Source organism: Taeniopygia guttata, chromosome W (assembly GCF_048771995.1).
Source record: "Taeniopygia guttata chromosome W, bTaeGut7.mat, whole genome shotgun sequence".
Classification (NCBI taxonomy): domain Eukaryota; kingdom Metazoa; phylum Chordata; class Aves; order Passeriformes; family Estrildidae; genus Taeniopygia; species Taeniopygia guttata.
This window is the reverse complement of record NC_133064.1, coordinates 23,240,124-23,258,535: the sequence shown is the minus strand read 5'-3', so window position 1 is coordinate 23,258,535 and position 18,412 is coordinate 23,240,124. Positions and strand designations below refer to the sequence as shown.

Below are 18,412 nucleotides of genomic sequence, written 5' to 3'. Positions count from 1 at the left end.
TAACCCTGCCTTGTTTCATTTATTGAAGACCTTGTGGTGTGCTATTCAGGCCCGGGTTCATCCGTTTTACGTTCTGCATGTGAGAAGTCACACCAATTTACCAGGGTTTGTAGCAGAAGGTAACGCGAGGGCTGACAAGTTGGCTAATCCGGCGTGGGTAGCACCCCAGCCTGATACACTCGCACAGGCCAAGGCATCACATGGGTTTTTCCATCAGAATGCACATACTCTGCAGAAGCAGTTTCAGCTAACGCCAACAGAGGCTCGTAGCATTGTTGAGTCCTGTGACGACTGCCATGCACTTGCTCCGCCTTTACCAGCAGGGGTAAACCCTAGAGGCCTTAGGGCCTTGGAGCTTTGGCAGACTGATGTCACCCAGATTGCCGAGTTTGGCCGGCTCAAGTACGTGCATGTCACGGTGGACGCGTTCTCCTCTGCGATGTGGGCTTCCACTCACACTGGAGAAAAGGCTCGTGATGTCATTGCCCACTGGAGGCAGGCCTTTGCCGTTCTGGGCATACCTTCTGCTGTGAAAACCGACAATGGTCCTGCTTATGCATCGCAGCAGGTGCGGCAGTTCCTGCAGTTGTGGGGTGTGTCACACAAGTTTGGTATCCCCATTCTCCAACCGGCCAAGCTATTGTAGAACGCGCTCATGGTACTCTGAAGCGGGTTCTTCAAAAACAAAAACGGGGAATGCAGGGTGAGACCCCGCACAGTCGGTTGGAGAAAGCATTGTACACCATCAATCATCTTACGGTGCAGCAGAATTCAAATAACCCTGTCATTTTAAATCATCATCTCTCATTGCAAGCTGCAGACGAGGCACATCAGCCTCGAGCAAAAGTTCGAGTGCGGAATTTAGTCACTAAACAATGGGAAGGTCCCTATGACCTTATCGCTTCGGGGCGCGGGTATGCTTGTGTATCCACAGATACTGGGGTACACTGGGTACCTTCAAGGTGTGTTCGTCCTGATCTGCAACCGCAGAGACAGAATCCGACAAACGGGCAACATAGAAGCCGTGACCAAACTGAAAGTCATCAAATGGATAGATCATCGAGTGATGACTCAGTTGAAGATGACGGTGGGTGATCACTCTGATGATTCCTCCACGAACAGACACTGAACCTTATTCATTTTTCCTTTTCTTTTAAACTAAAAAGGGTGAGATGTCGCCCTGATTCTTGAGTCTTCTTAAGCCTTCTGAATTTACATTCTATTGGGAAACTTTCCCACACAGTTTCTGTAAATAACGTATTGTTTTGCATTCCTCCATAGGAGTGGAGAGACTTGATGTACTAGTGCTTTGTCCAATGTCTTCAGAGAGGTAGCCCGTTCACTCTCCAATCCACTGTCACCTTTAGAGAAGTATAAAAGTTGGAGTCAGAAAATAAACGCTCTCTTTTTTGCCTTGCAAGGTAGCAAGTGGCTCGCGTTGTGCTTTCTCGTGTCCTATAGCGACACCTCCCCATGAAAGGAACCACCAACCCATTTCAAGGGACAAACTATGCATGCTTAATAGCTTTTGGAGTGATTAGCATACGAAGTGGGGAATAGGATGTACCAAAATTAGAAATATGTATTTGTATTTTGTGTATTCAATACTTGTATGGATAAAAATACTCTGTAATAACCTGGAAGGGGCAGTGTGTATTTGGGAGCTATCCCACACGCTACCTGGCGTCGAATAAACATACACTTTCTAACTTTAAACTGTTAGAGAGTTTTTGTGCGTCACAGTTGGATATTGGTACTAGATCAATATCCATATTTTTAATAAATCATTTGGTGACCGCGGCAGGACTCTGCTCTCTCTGGCCGTGGTACCAGAGGGGGTCTGGGACCCCTCTAGGTGCCCACCCAGAAATTTCTGGGAAGAGGGATCCTGCGATCTCGCTGACTACCCGGGGAAAGACCAGAACCTGTTGGAACTACGGACAAGAGGTATGTTTATATTTGGGGGAAGGTACCTTATTATATAAGCAGTTAAAAAGACACGAGAGACGTCTCGTATCCCAGGTTGTGTAGCCTGTGTCTCGTAGAGGAGGCAGCAGTACTAGAGGTTTTGTAGTCTGTGTCTCGTAGAGGAGGCATCAATACCAGAGGTTTTGTAGTCTGTGTCTCATAGAGGAGGCAGCAGTACCAGAGGTTTTCTAGTCTGTGTCTCGTAGAGGAGAAAGTGGCTGTGGTGTTGTGGATTTGGATTAGAGCAGGGGTGGCTCTGGTCTCAGTTTGTAATTTAAAAGGTACACCTTAGAAATCCATAATGTGGGTGGTTAGTCTGAATTTTTGGGATGTGAAGGGTCCTGCTGTGACAATTTGGGTTGTGGCCCCGAGGGCTGTATGTGTGTATTGTAACCGGATCCGCGTCTGTTTGGTGAGTTTGTGATTTTGTGTGTTTAGGCTGTGGAAAACTATTTGAGCATTGTATTTGTTGTGGTTTGTAAGAGTTAGTGTTGTGAGCATTATAATTTGTGTGATTTGGCGTATGTTATTAATTTCTGTAAGTGGTTTTAGGAGGTTTGTGGACCTGAAGTTGTAAGAGGTTTGTGAAATTATTATATATTTTTCAGAGGAATACTGACTTGGGAGAGCAGACTGATTTAAAGTATTTGCATTGTGCTTAGATTGTGTGTGAATTTGGGCAGCATGTGCTTTTGGCTGTGAAAATGTTATTTGAAATGTTGTTGTATGAAAAAGCTTTGTGAGTTAAATTTGTTTGTTTTATAGCTAGAGGGTGAAGTGAAAAGCCTAAACTACTTTTGAGATAGTCCTGGTGATTAGGAGGTCATTTGTTTCCCAGGTAACCAGAGGAGAATTTAGGCTTTGTGACCTCAGGATACATTTTTCAACTGCCTGGAAAACCCCAGGTTTAGGGAGTGAGTGTTTGCTGGTAGTTTATTCCCCCCACCCCTCCACTCCTTGTTGAGGGATTTGTGTTGTGTTTTGACTGAAGTTTGTGTGATTTTAACAAGACCTTGTTAAAACATTTGTTGAATGTGTTTGGGGTTGTAAAAACCCCAGGCTGTTTTTTTTGTGAGCATAAACTATTAAAGTTTTGGTCCTCCTGAGAAAAGAGAAACCCAGTTTTGCAGCTGCGAATACACAGCTGAACTTTGCATTTTGTAACATTTTTGATCAAAGGGTGAGAGGAATTTGGTCAGCAATCTGAAAATGTTCAGAACAGGCTATAGTAGTGGTTCACACAGCTCTCAGTGCAGCGTGGAGTCGAGAAATTTCGGTCAAAACTAGACTGATAGTTTGTAAGATTCCCATTTGTCCTTTGTTTACAGTGCGACAGGAGATACGCTTGTCTTTTAGCTGCATACTTGCTACAGTGTATGAAAGGTTGCTTACAGTTTTTAAATGAATTTCAACAGTAATATACCCGGAACAAAACATAACAGAGGTTTTGATTTAATGGGTGATTAATAACTTGCAATTTAAGTTTGTTTTTTTTTTTCCTTTTCCTTTTGTATAACAAGTTTTTCCTTAACAGCTGCTGGTCTGAACCTTGTTTTTGAAGGACCACTAATCTTTTTTCTAAGAAAAGGTGAAAATTAACTAACAAATTGTTTTATTCCTTTTGTTTGCTAGCATAGCTATATGACCAGGACCAGGAGAAACAGGAACCAAGAGCCTGGTTTAGGAGTATTCCCCTGCCCAAATAAAGATTGCTGCTGGAATCCGTGGATTGTGTTTCGGTGTGTAGTCTGTCAGGATTCGTGGGTCCGAAAAGGGTACAGGTGGCTAATACCTAAGACTGGAATTTGTGCTTTTTGTCGTACAAAAGAACAAGAGGCTACCCAGAAAGTAATATGAGTTTTGTTGGTGACTGGTCAAGAGGTTCCTGATAGCAGTAAAATATTTGAATTGTTGGAAAACTGAGTTTCACGAACTTTGAAGAAACCAGTGGAAATACTGAGTTGAGTGTGGCCAGCATATTTTTGTACCAGAAGAATACCAGGTAAAGCTTAGGAACTGGGATAAGATCAAAAGACATTTTGAAAAGAAAAACCCTGAACATGAGGGCAAATGAGGGCAAAGAGATTCCCAGAGGAATCCCTTTAGGGTGTATCTTAACACACTGGAAAGCACTGGTGGGCTATGGTGGTAGTGAAACTAAAAGAGAACTTGTTAAATTTTCTATGCAGTGGTGGCCACTCTATAGACTTGATGGGGGGTTAAAATGGCCAGCAAATGGTACTTTAGACTATGAGACATTATTACAGTTAATGCTTTTCCTTAGGCGTGAACAAAAGTGGCAAGAGGTAACTTATGCTGATATGTTTTTCAGTCTTCGAAATCACCCTGAGTGGCAAAGGGATTGTGGGATTAGGCCACCGTCTGATCCACTGGTACTGGCTCTTGAAAAGGATAATAAAGCTAACAAGGAAAAGCTAAAACGGTGTTGCAGCACATGTTCAATAAATCAAAGATGCTCACACCCAAGTAAAGTGTATGCAACAGAGATCTTAGAACAAGGGACAGTAGAGGCACTTTTACCACCGCCTAGTGCCGATGCTCCTCTCCCCGACGCCCTTCCTCTGTCCCGGCTAGCTCTGGGGAGAGGGGCGGGCAGGTTTCTAGCGCTTCCCGCTGGACCCTCGCGGGCTTTGAGAAGTGCTATCGGAGTTCCAGAGAGCAGTCAGCGAACCCACGGCGAATTACAAAGAGAGTCTTTCTCTGGGGGCGAATTCCATTTATTGTAATCCAACGGGGAATACAATAACTGAAGGGGACCAAGCGTGCTGCGCTGGCATTTGCCGGAAAGGCGCGGGCGGGGCAGAATGCACTGGAAGCCAGACAGAAGAAAGCCTGGAACGAACCGCGCGAACGAATTAAATACGGAACGGGGGAAAACGGAGCAGCCAATGGGGTAAAACCGCGGGGGGTTCGAGGGTGGTGGGATATGGAGGTACATCCAATGAAGGACAGACAGGGGAAGGGTCCCAGGTCCTTTACCAATCACCCGGCGTCCCGGGTGGAAGATTCTAGGTGGATGGGAAGGGACACCGAGTGACAGACAGGCATCTGGGGTAAACAGGGGGATGACTTAGCATTTTTGGGGATAACGGACACGCGGGGAAAGGCGGGAAAACCCGGGGAGAAACCGTTTGTCATGGTTTGACGCTGGCACAATGCCAGCGCCCCATGAAAATACAACTTACCAACCAAATGCTGTGAAATGTGATCAAGAACAGAGCAAAGCAGGCCAAACTTAATAACAAAGGAAAAAGCTTTATTACACTACTACTACTACTATAAAAGGAAAAGAAAGAAAAGAAAAAAAAACACACAAAATTCGAAATGAAAACCTTCCAAAACATTTCTCCTCCCTCCACCAACTCCACCAAACCCCAGCGAGACCCATTTGGATCCTTAATCAAGTTTTCACCCTTCAATATAATCAATACTGAGTCCATCGGGGAAGAGAGGAGTCCCCCCTGCAACCATAGACCCCCAGGAAACACAACTGCCACCTTTTGTGTTTCCAATGTCACACGTGGCACCGCCCAGACACACCGGGCCAGTGTGACATTCTCCTCTCCATGTCACAGTGCTCTCACCACCGGGCATGGACAGAGACTGCTTATAGGGCCCCTTTAAGGATGCTTTGCCAAGGACCACCAGGAACAACAGTCCAGTATCACAATTCGGGACTAGAGTCCCCCCCATTTTCCCCTGGGGCCGAGGGTCCAAAAGACAGAGATCGCCTTCTCTTCTTCCTGAAGATGGAGGGCATCCTCACACCCTCCTCAGCTCTCTCTCTGTCCACTCCAAAACTGGTAGTTGCTGCAGAAGGTCTCTTGGTTCACCAATGCATCCCCCTAAAATGCAGTCCCTCTTGAAAGAAAGAGTGGTTCAGTCTATGGTAAACAAGCAGAGTCCAGCCAAAGGCCACTCTATCATCTGCCCCCAACCTTCTTCTCTAAACATCTGAGGTTTCAAGCTGTCTCTCTTTTCTTCAAATTCAGGAGGAGTAATATTTCATAAAGCCTTCATTTCTCAGGAAGGGTTAAAAGTCCCAACTCCCAGAGATGGCTCGCTGCCCAGGCTCCAGCTCCCACAGCCCGGCTGGGCACCTTGCGGCCCCCCCGCTCTTCTCCTTCCCTGCGGCGAACTGCCGATAAAACCACCGCTGTCTCTTTTCTCTCTTGGGAGAGAGAGAGACTCTGGGGGGGGAACGGAGACATCCCAGATTTCTCCACCCTTCCATCCGCAGGAGCTGACCCAGCCGGTTCCGATCCTTTACCTCCTGGCCTACCTGTGCAGGCCGCATGGCTCCCCTCCCCCACCCAGCCCGGGCTGGGGGGGGGAGGTCCGTACCATGCGATGACCGGAACCAAAGAAGGACGAGTCCTCCTGGGGATTCCGCTTTTAACCCCTCTGTGTTCTCAGAGGCGTGTCCACCTTCAATTGGTCACCCCAAGTGTCAGTATCTAAACCTGACCCCTGACTGGTGAACCTCTTCCTTCTAAAAAAAAAAATTCTCTTCCCGTGTCAAACCATGACACCGTTACAGAACCGGGTGTACATGGAACAAACCTATACATAATACAAATGTAATAAAACATAAAAAACACAACTCCACAGCCTAGAAACCAGGAAGGGAGGGGAGTAGAGGAGAGGGTGGGGCAACGAGTGAAATAAGAACCCTCACCAACTTCAGCCTCCCCTAACATATCCTCTGGTTCGTCTGCCCTGGAAAAAACAGTAATTAAAGTAGGAGTTTCACCACCAACTCCTAGATCGGGGGAACCCTCGAGGTTTTATCCACCATTGCCCAGTAGTGATAGTGAATGGGATGAATCTGAACCAAGTCCCAAGCCTTCCCCACAAGGTCCAATAGCGTCAAGGACCAGAAGGCAAACCAGAATGAACCCACCCCCACAAACAACTAGAAAGCAAACTAAAGGAGTCATACAAGCACCCTTAAGGCAAGCTATAGCCTCTGATGAGGAGCTAAGGATAATTAAGGTCCCCTTTTTCTCAATGGATTTAGAGGCTTGGGAAAAGACTGCTAAGGGTTATCGAAATGACCTGATAGGCGTTGCCAAAAGGTTAAAGTTTATGGTTAAGCAGCATTTACCTGATTGGGCAGACATGCAGTTACTACTTGATGCTTTAACAGAAACAGAGAAGCAGTTGGTTTTAAAGGTATCCAAGGACTTAGCTGAGGATGCTTGCGTATCAACACAAGAGGATATTAAAGATGTATTTCCTCTTCAGGACCCAATGTGGGATCCTAACGAACCTGATGAATTAGCACAGCTTAAGAGATATCAAGACTTTATAGTGAAAGGACTAGAATGAGCAATTCCTAAGACCATAAATTGGTCAGCTTTGTATGCTGTTAAACAAGGTCCTTCTCAAACACCCTCTGATTTTTTAGATCACCTACATGACATGATGCGGCAATATACCACCCTGGACCCTGGATCGCAGGAAGGAATACAACAACTAATAAATTTGTTTTTCGGACAATCCACAGGAGATATCAGGCGGAAACTTCAGAAGTTCCGGGGCCCAAATAGCCGAGACTTGGAGACTCTATTGGATGAAGCATGGAGAGTCTTTAGTAACCGGGAGGAAGGATATAAACAAGGGATGAAGAAATGAGTAGCAGTAGAAAGGGAGGAAGGAAAGGAGAAATGTGAGCAAGACCTGCCAAGACTGGGTAAAGATCAATGTGCATTTTGCAGGAAATTTGGACACTGGAAGAATCAGTGCCCAGAATGAAGAAGGGGTGATAAACAGAGAAAAAGCGATCGGGGGGGAGGAAGGGTGGTTGCTCATGTGAAGGAGGACTGAGGAGGACCGGAGAGCCCTACCCTAGGGGACCCTCTGGTTATAGTTAAACTAGGGAATAAAGAAAAGGAAGTGGAATTTTTAGTAGACACGGGGCAACATTTTCAGTGTTGAATAAGGCCCTAATACCTTTAACAAATGATTATGTTATGGTAAAGGGGGCTACTGGCCAATCTGAAAGAGCATATTTTTGCAAACCATTAAAATATAAATTGGGAAAGCAATGGGGAATTCACCGGTTTTTATATATGCCTAATGCTCCATCTGCACTTTTGGGCAGGGATCTGCTAGAGCAGCTTGATGCAAAAATAATATTTAAAAATGGAGAAATTAGCTTGGAGGTAAAGGACCAACAATACGTGGAGTTGCTGAGCCTAATGTTAATAACCAAAGAACTTGAGACTGTAAGTGAAGAAGAGAAAAACTTCAAGAAAAGAATGGATCAAGTATTCCCTGGGGTATGGGCCTCTAATATACCAGGGAGAGTAAAGAATGCATTACCTATACAAATCAAGCTTAAGGAAGGAGAACGGGCAGTGAGGGTTAAACAATACCCCCTGAAGAAAGAAGATAGAGAAGGGATTAGCCCAATTATAGAATTTTTTTTTGCAAATAGGACTGTTAAAAGAGTGTCAATCTGATTTTAATACTCCCATTTTGCCAGTAAAGAAGCCTGATGGGTCATACAAGTTAGTACAAGATTTAAGGGCTGTTAACAGAGTAACTGAAGACTTGTATCCAGTAGTTGAGAACCCTTATACCTTGTTAACTCATTTAACACCTGAACTAACATGATTTACCGTTTTAGATTTAAAGGATGCTTTCTTTTGCCTCCCTCTCCACGAAGCCAGCCAGAAAATTTTTGCATTTGAATGGGAGAACCCCAAAACTGGACGGAGGAACCATCTCACATGGTGTGTATTACCACAGGGATACAAGAACTCTCCTACTATATTTGGGGAACAGCTTGCCAAGGATTTAGAATCTTGGGAACCTCCACCAGGAGAAGGACAGTTGCTTCAGTACGTGGATGATCTCCTGATAGCCACCCAGATCCAGGAAACATGCGTGGACTGGACGGTAAGCCTCCTAAACTTTTTGGGCCTGCAGGGGTATCGAGTATCCCAGAAGAAAGCCCAGATGGTGAGGCAAACAGTCATTTACCTGGGTTATTAAGTGAGTGCTGGACAAAGGACCTTGGGCCAGGATCGCAAAGAAGCAATATGTCAGACCCCGAGACCTCAGACAGTAAAAGAACTGAGAACCTTTTTAGGCATGACAGGGTGGTGCAGACTATGGATTTATAACTATGGGTTACTTGTAAACCTCTGTATGCCCTGATCACAGAAGAGAGCAGAGATCTCCAGTGGACAAAAGAAGCAACCCAAGCCTTCGACCAACTAAAGAAGGCTCTCATGTCAGCTCCAGCCTTAGGACTTCCAGACGTGAGTAAACCATTTTTCCTGTTTTCCCACGAAAGACAAGGGATCGCCTTGGGAATACTGGCACAGAACTCAGGCCCGTACCAGAGAGCAGTGGCTTATCTCTCCAAACAGCTGGATACGGCAGCTAAGGGATGGCCAGGGTGTCTCAGAGCTGTTGCAGCAGTGGCAGAGAACATCCAAGAAGCACTCAAATTCACCCTGGGCCAGAAAATGACTGTGCTAGTATCCCACACAGTGTCTGCAGTCCTTGAGGCAAAAGGGGGGCATTGGCTCTCTCCACAGAGGTTTCTGAAGTACCAAGCTGTACTAGTAGAACAGGATGATGTTGAAATTGTGGTAACCAACATTGTGAATCCAGCTTCCTTTCTCAGCGGGGGTATGGGAGAACCAGTGATCCATGACTGTCTGGAGACCATTGAAGCCACCTGCTCCAGCCGCCCGGATCTGAAGGACATCCCACTCGAAGGTGCTGAGACTTAGTTTACTGATGGAAGCAGCTATGTCATCAGTGGAAAAAGGCATGCTGGGTATGCGGTTACCACAAGCAGAGAGGTAATAGAGTCTGGACCTTTATCAGCAAACACCTCTGCACAGAAGGCTAAAATAATCGCCTTAACTTGAGCCTTAGAGTTGGCAAAAGGAAGAGAGATTAACATTTACACAGACTCAAGGTATGCATTCGGGGTAGTTCATGTACATGGAGACATTTAGAAAGAGAGAGGACTGTTGAATTCGCAAGGGAAGAATATTAAACATGCACAAGAGATACTGAGACTACTAGATGCAGTGCAACTACCTCAGAAGGTAGCCATCATGCACATTAAGGCACAACAAAAAGTGAGCTCTGAATTGGAAGAAGGGAACATGCTGGGGGACAGAGAGGCAAAAGACTCAGCCAAAGGTGAGGTATTTGAGGAGACAGTGGAAGTAACATTGATTATAGGGAACGCTGTGCTCCAGGACGGCTTTGATGAATATAAGGCTGCTCTTAGAATATAAGGTTTATTAGGGATGGTGAAAGGTCTTGCTTGGAGCTGCCAGACGCAGCACGTGGCAAGGCCTGAGGGGATGGGGGAGGGGAGAGACAAGGGGTAGAGAGGATGCTCTAGGAGAGGGTGGAAGTTCCAAGAGAGCGGGGATTCCAAGAGAGGGGAGTTCCAAGAGAGGGGAAGATCCAAGAGAGGGGAAGATCCAAGAGAGCGTCTGGCCCCTCAGAGACCCCTTATCAGGGAGCTTCAAGGTGGGCTGGAACAAGACTTAGGCCAGTGGGGTCACAGACACCTGATGTTTCAGGGGAGGGTTACAGGTGTGGGATGAACCATACATTTTGGGGGTTGAGATGGAACAGTCCATTTGACTTTTGGACCTATCTGTAGGTAAGGGTATTGTCCAGCCAGTAGGGGGGATTGTTTTCATCCTGGCTGTACTATTGTGAATCTTTTGCCAGGCAATTATATTTATCCATCCTTTCCAACAATTGATCCCAGAAGGAAAGATTTCTATTGAAGGTAAGCCAGTGTACAATAAAAAGGATAAGAAACTTATTAAGGCAGAAAAAGCAAATTATAATCAAGAAGGATGGGCTGTAACAGAGGAAGGGAGACTTGTAGTGACCTCCTATTTGTTGTGGTCATTAGGGAATAGATGGGGAATAGATGCCCTGTATAACCATCTGAAAGGAAAAATCATAGCTAGAAAATTACAGGGCACAATAATACAAGTAACTCGTCAGTGTAGCCTTTGCCTCCGAACTAATCCTAAAAACATCCCAAGGCCTAAAGTTGGACAAATTTGGAAAGGTTGCAGACCTGGGCAGCAGTGGCAAATAGATTTCACAGAATTACCCAGGAAGGGGGGGTATCGTTATCTTCTGGTATTGACTGATACCTTTTCAGGTTGGCCAGAAGCCTTTTCTACTAGGACTGCTAAAGCATGAGAGGTAACCAAAGCACTGTTGCAAGAAATAATAAGGAGGTTTGGAGTTCCAGCCACCATATCCTCAGATAGAGGGCGGCATTTTATCTCCAAAATTGTGCAACAAATTAGCCATCACCTGGGGATAGATTGGGAGCTACATACCCCATATCATCCTCAATCAAGTGGCCAAGTGGAAAAGATGAATAATTTGATTAAACAACAGATTGTAAGGTTGGGACAAGAGGCAAACCTACCTTGGCCCCAAGCTCTCCCATTAGCATTATTGTGAATTCGGAAAAAACCAAGAACAAAAGAAAAGTTGAGCCCCTCTGAAATATTATATGGGAGACCATATGCAGTTTGGGGATGTAACTATGCATTTGTGCAAGATGGGTTCCATGAGGCTTACCAACCACCCATGAAACTAATTCGAATTAGCCCTGAATGCTGTGACAAATGTCCTGAATTTAGACTAAAACTAGAGGGATGTGCAATAAGAGGGTACGATCTTGATTTTAATATCACTCAAGTGTGTGTTGAATATCATAAGAACAGGACTAGAACTACCCCTCCAACACAAGAGAAAGCTGTTACTACCCCACAGCCACTTATCCCAGAAGTAGAAGAGCAGCCTATAGTTCCTATGATTACTAAAATTGGGCCGTACGCTATTAAGAAAACGGGAATCCAAAGACTGCTGGTAAATCCGGAATGGTCTCTGAAGCGAGTAGAAATAGGAATACAGGTAAATGCTTCAGATGTCCGGCCAGAGTGCGCCCCATTTCTCAGAAATCCTTTCATGGACTGGGCCACTTGGCTTCAAAAACGAATGCCCTCCAAATTTAGGAGTAAAAGGGATCTCGCTGGGCTGCTAGGGACTGGACTAGGAGTGCTAAATACCATAGATTCAGAAGTATTGATGAATAAATTAACAACAGTAGGGAACCACTTGCTTAAATTACAGCAACCTTTACAATCTTCCCTACTAGCACTGGGTGACAACCACTGGAAGTTATCCAAAGTATTACCAGAATGGGAGAACACCAAAGAGCAAGACCATGAATTAAGAATTAATGCATTAGGCACAGCTAGTGAAAACATTTCACTAGCTCTTAGGTGTACTCAAGGACAACTATGGATGCAGTCAGTAGCTGCTGTAGTGATCAGGGAAGGCGGGGAGGGAATATTCCCTGCTGAACTCCGTAAAATTGTTTGGGATAGTGCATCTGATATAGAAAGGGAACTGCAAGCTTGGTGGACTTTGGTCAACTTCACTTATAACCCTATGACAAGTAAAGTAACAGCCTTTGTCTTAACAATACATAATGCATCAGTGAGCTTAATTCATCCTATAGTGCCCCTAGGATTAAACCATGAGGGGACTGTGTTATATCCTTCTGAAAATAAAACATGGGTGCGAGAAATTAGAGGAAAGTGGCAAACCATCAACCTAGAGCCCTGTTCTATGAGGAGACAACTAGGGTACATATGTGAGGGGATATAAGAAAGTAAAAAAGATACATGTTTAGATACGGACCAAAGCATTTGCCACTTTGAAACACATTCAGGCAACCAAACAACTTTGCTTGTATATATAGGACAAGGTTGTGTCTGTCTCAGAACAGCATGCCCCACCATAACGATAGACAATCTAAGCATGAATGAGACTCAGTTCAATCTATGTGTCTGTAACTTTGTCAAAATTGAGGGATGTGACTTTTCCTATCAGGCACCTGTGTTGGAACTCAAAATGTCCCTCAGACATTTTTAGAGGTTCCAGGCCTTGGTCAGAAGCATTTTAGACCCTGGCAGGCAGCTGGAAACAGCTGTGATTTTGAGTTTGAGCCATGGAATGAGTTACCAACTTTGAAGGTGGAACAAGCAGTCACAAAGGGTTAGATAGTATAGTAGAAATAGTTACAAAGTAGAGGGGAAAATTTTTTAGTCTTGTACAGGGGGGTTTTAGCACCTGTACAGGGGGGTTTTTACTTTGTACATGGGGGTCAGAAGTTCTAAGATAGAGGAAAGTGGGCTGATCCTGTTCTTCCTCCTTCTTCTTCCTTGCCTCCATGTTCTTGGTGATGCTGGCACTCATGGATTGGTTTAGAGTAGAAAATCACCTTGTAACATAGGTAGTAGGTATTGGGGAAAAACTGTAAACATATAACACGTAATATATCATATAAAAGATAGCAACAGCCCTGGGCGGGGAGAGAGAAGAAGACACCAGACAGTGAGGGTGTCAGGAGTGTGTGTGTCTCTGCCTGGGCTGCTGACCTAGGCAGCCGCAGCCCACGAAGACAATCTTTTAGATAACTAGAAGAAACTGCCTTGAGACCGAACAACAAGAGGCTGCGGAGGTTTTCTTTGGAAGCACAGGTTGGAGGAGGGACTTCACCACCACACAAGACCCCTGAACCAAACCCAGGGTTCTCACACCTGGCGTCCCTGGTGGGGCCTCAACAAAAAGAAACATCAAACAACCTCCAACCTTCATCATCAGAAGGGAAAAAAAAAAAAAAAGAAAAAAAAGAAGAACAGAGCACACACACTCTCCGCAAATTCCAAGAGAGGGAGCAGAAAGCTCAAGATAAGAACCTGACCTTCACCAAGACAACTCGTCTCGGGGGGCTTTCCAGGGAGGAGACGACCCAGAAGCGCGCCTGGGATCTCTCACCTGTGACCTGCTGGACGGTGAACAGTGCCATCTCCGGACTGACCTCGGGCTGATTCAGCTTTTAGTGAGAAAGGTCCAAATTAAGAACATGGGTGGGGAATTCTCCCAAGAGGAAACTCAAATTGTATCTGCCTTACAGGGCATCATCTCTGCCCATCCGGTAGAGATAGCTCAAAAGGAGCTGAAAGCTTTGTTATTGTGGGTGTGGTATAATCTCCCACATTCAGACCCAAATTTGGTTTTTGAGCCAAATTTTTGGCAGGAAATTAATAAGCAATTATATTATCAAGCTATAAAGAAAGATAAGGTTGCCGCAAAATTTTATCTTCAGCAAGAACAGTTTTAGAGTCACTCTCACAACGCGGCAGCTCAAGACAGGCAGCTAAGGCTCCTGGGGCAAAACAGGGTGGGGGACAGTCCAGCCAGCAACTCGGGACAGCCCCTCTCACCACAGACACAGGACAGACAGCATCGCTTCCTGTGGAAAATCAGGGAGAGGATACCCCTTCGCGTCCGGTGTCCCCGGGTTCCCACTGTTCCTCAGACTCCCGAGAATCCCTAAGCTTCTCCGATGCAGAAACTCCCCAGACGGAGGCAAACGAGGCAGGCACAGCTGCAACCCTCAGTGGGGGAAGGGCATTGCCCGAGTCCAAACCCACGGTGGGGGGGGGGGGGGGGGCAGCCGCGGCAGCGGCTCCGGTGGGGGAGGGTGTGAACGCGAGTGCAGAGCAGAAGGAAAAGGGAGAGGAGAGTGCTCTCGCATCTGCGCAGGCTGAGAGTTCAAAACAGCCCGCGCAGCAGGCGAAGCCGAGGAGAGCGGCGGGGGCGGGACGGACCGGGGCGAAAGCGGGGGGGTGCAAGTGCGGTGGTGGTACGCCCGGAGCGCCCGGTGACGCATTCGGTGTCGAGAATCCGTGAGGCCGCAGAAGCGGACGCCCGAAAGGCGCGGGAGGACAGCTCCCTGACTGCGGCAGCCGCATCTGCTGAGGAAGCGGCAGAGGGACATCGGGATGTTTCCCTCGCTGCAACTCTGGCGGCGGGCATGCCCGTGAAGGTTGAGCGGAACCAGAAAGCCGCGGAGGGAGGGGATTTTTCACATCTTGAACGCGCGGCACGGGTGCAAGCGGGGCGGAGCCGGCGCGCGTGGGCTGTGGGTGCTGGCACAGAGCCAGGAGAGGGGCAAAGCGAGGCGGAGACATCAGGGCCGGAACGGGAACAGGAACGTGGTTACGTCAGTCTCGGGGGCGGGGGGCGACAGTGGCTCTGAATCAGAGGCGGTACGGGGCGGAACTAGGCGAAAGCACGGCCGGGATCGGAGCAAAGGCATCCACACCCCTGTGATGACGCAGGCAGGGACGGTGCGGGGCCAGGATGTAAACATTCCTCAGGGCAGTTCCCATGGCAACAGTTAGCCCAAGCCCACAGCCAATCCCTGTCAGATTCAGACATGGCCAGAATAGAACAGTAATTACAACAAGAGTCAGTTTCACAGACTGCAGGGATTGCAGACCTGAATCGATTGTTAGGAGAAATGCTCAAAGGTTTATCGGAAGTGCAAACTGGAGAGCAAAGTACAATCTCGGCCTCAGTTGGTCAGGCGGCAGCGCCATCTAGTGGCGGAACCACAACATTGCGACAGGTTTTACAGGACTCGGCCAGCCAAGTCACTGGGCCACCCAGTGGTGGGACTGTAACATTGCAGGACTTTTTCCCAGTTTCTTATAAGAAAAAATCCAGGGTGAAAAAAGCTGCATCTGCACAACAGAAGGATCCTCCGCTGACCCCAGAACAGCATGGGACTCAGGACATTTATGCTGAGGTGCAGCAACAGGATGGTACGATACCCATCACTGCTTCAGAGGGTGTTCCAGCTTGGACAATTCCAAAATCAAGGTCTGCCAAAATTTCGGGGCAGGGAGAGTCAATTTTAATATCAAAAGGGGTTGTTGAATTTATTTTACGATATTTAAGCACAGCCTTGGAGTTGCAGCCAGAGCTGTTGGTTCATCTTCCAAAAATTTTCCAAATAATGCAGGGCAGCCGTGTGTTCTCCTCCACAGCAGATGCTCCATTTTTATCCAGAAGCACCCAGCCTTCATCTTTGCATATGCTGCAGATGCCGTTGGTATCGGTGAGTGCTGCTGCACCAAAGCTGCAGTCACAACAGATGACTCCACTCTACAGGCAAGTACCCACAGAATTTCCAACTTTGCTGAGTGCAAAAGTGGACTGGCAGGACATTCAAGCAGAATTTGAAAAGGAGAAAGGTTAATTGCAGGGCTCGGGAAACATAATGATGCCAGTGAACTATGACACTCAGGGCCAAAACCCAAGGTGGGAACGCCTGGATCGTGGAGCAATCAAAGATTTAGCTAAGGCCATTCGGGACAATGGGTTGTCATCACTGTATTTCAAACAGATGTTGAAAAGCATTTTTGGCATGTATGATTTAACACCGTATGATCTTAAATGTCTCACAACATCAGTTCTTACAGACACCCAAGCTCTCATATGGCAGAAGGCGTGGAGGAGATCTCTGGAGGAGCTGAGAGCCAGATACCAAGGCGGGCCAAACGCGAACCTCACCATGGTGCAGCTTGCCGGTGATCCTCCTGAGGATGATCCCACTCAACAAGTGGTGAGGCTCCCGCGGCACGTGCTCAGCGACATCAAAGAGGCGGCACGGAGGGCAATTCTTCAGATGGCTCCGGCGGGGGTCCAGGAAAACATCTACACCAAGATCAAACGGGGTCCTTCAGAGCCATTTTCTTCGTTCGTGGATCGTCTTTCCCAGGCAGTGAAATGACAAGTGACTGAGGAGGGGGCAAAACCACATCTGATCAAAAGCCTCGCATTCTCCAATGCCAATCTGGAATGCAGACAAATCATCCGCATGATGCCGCACCAGGCCACCTTGGCAGACATGATCGAGGCGTGCAGCAAGGTGGAGACACCACAACATGTTGCTTCCATCATGGAGGAACACTTGGGGGATCGAATTGAAAAGCGTGTTAAGGAAGCTCTTGCAAATTATACAAAGAGCAACACCAGTGCAGAGAGACGGTACTTTGGGTGTGGGGCACAAGGACATATTAAAAGGAACTGCCCACAACTTGCAAAGCCCAACGAGCCACCAGACCTCTGTCCTCGATGCAGGAGAGGGAGACATCTCGCAAGTGAGTGTCACTCACAGACAGACATGGATGGAAAACCTCTTCCGATTCCGGGAAACGGGAAAAGGAGCGCGAGTCAACGCCAGCACACTCCAACACAAATCCTGGCAGTGACACAGAACCAACAGGAACAATCCTCAGGGAACAACAAACAGAACCGCTTAGCAGAGCAATCTCCAAAATCCCCAGCGACCCAGACTTGGTACCACCTGACCTTCACCAAGACAACTCGTCTCGGGGACTTTCCAGGGAGGAGACGACCCAGAAGCATGCCTGGGATTTCTCACCTGTGACCTGCTGGACGATGATCAGTGCCATCTCCAGACTGACCTCGTGCTGATTCAGCTTTTGGTGAGAACGGTCAAAATTAAGGACATGGGGGTGGGATATTCCCAGGAGCAGACTCAAATTTTATCAACCCTGCAGGGGGTGGTGTCCACACATCCTGTGGAGATAGCTCCAAAACAGCTGAAAGTCCTGTTGTTGTGGGTACGGTGTAATTACCCACACACAGAGACACATCTTTTGTTTGAATCAAATTTTTGGCAAGAGATCAATAAGCAGTTATATTACCGAGCCACAAAAAGAGATATGATTGCCACGAAACTTTTGCCTTCAGCGAGAACAATATTAGAGTGACTTTTGCAATGTGGCAAGGAGTCTGTCATTTTACACCAGACAGCTCAGGCTTCTACAGGAGCACAGTGAGGAGAATTGCCCAGCCAGCAGCATGGAGCAGCTCTCTTCACCACAGATCCAGGGGAAGCAGGAGTAACTCCCGTGGAAAATCAAGGGGAAGATATTCCATCACGTCCCGGGTCCCCGGGCTCCCAGTGTTCCTCAGACTCATTTGAACCCCGGGAATCCCTAAGCTGCTCCGATGCAGAAACCCCTCAGACGGTGGCAGATCAGCCAGGAACAGTCATAACCCTCGGTGAGGAAGGGGACTGGGAGTAGCCCGAGTCCACACCTACAGCGAGGGGGGCTGTAGCGGCCACGGCGGGGGAGGATGCAGGCGAAAGTGTAAAGCCTAGGGAAGAGGGGGAGGAGCGGGCCTTCGCAGCGGTGCAGGCGGGGAGTTCAAAACAGCCCGCGGCGCAGGTGAGAGCGGGGGGGACCGTGGGGGCGAGGAGTACCAAGGAGGGGGTAGGGAGCGCGAGCGCAGCGGTTATACGTCCTGAACGTCCCATGACGCATTCCATGACGAGAATCCATGAAGCTGGGGAAGTGGCCGCTTGGCAAGCACAGGGGGACAGCTCCCAGATCGCAGTGGAGGCACTGGCCAAGCAAACTGTTGAGAAAAAGCAGGATGCTTCTCTCACCGTGGCAGTGGCAGCGCGCATGCGCGTAACGGTGGAGTAAAACCCGGAAGCCGGGGCGGGAGA

General features: G+C 47.5%; 1 long non-coding RNA gene across 1 annotated transcript; it reads right to left on the bottom strand.

Annotated features, from left to right (window-relative positions):
* Positions 1–5,224: 5,224 nt before the first annotated feature.
* On the bottom strand, positions 5,225–6,516 carry LOC140682111 (uncharacterized). Its single transcript, XR_012053358.1, has 2 exons — positions 6,272–6,516; positions 5,225–5,850 (listed from the first exon to the last, which is right to left on the bottom strand). It is a non-coding gene; the product is annotated as an uncharacterized lncRNA (long non-coding RNA).
* Between the last annotated feature and the right edge of the window lie 11,896 nt (positions 6,517–18,412).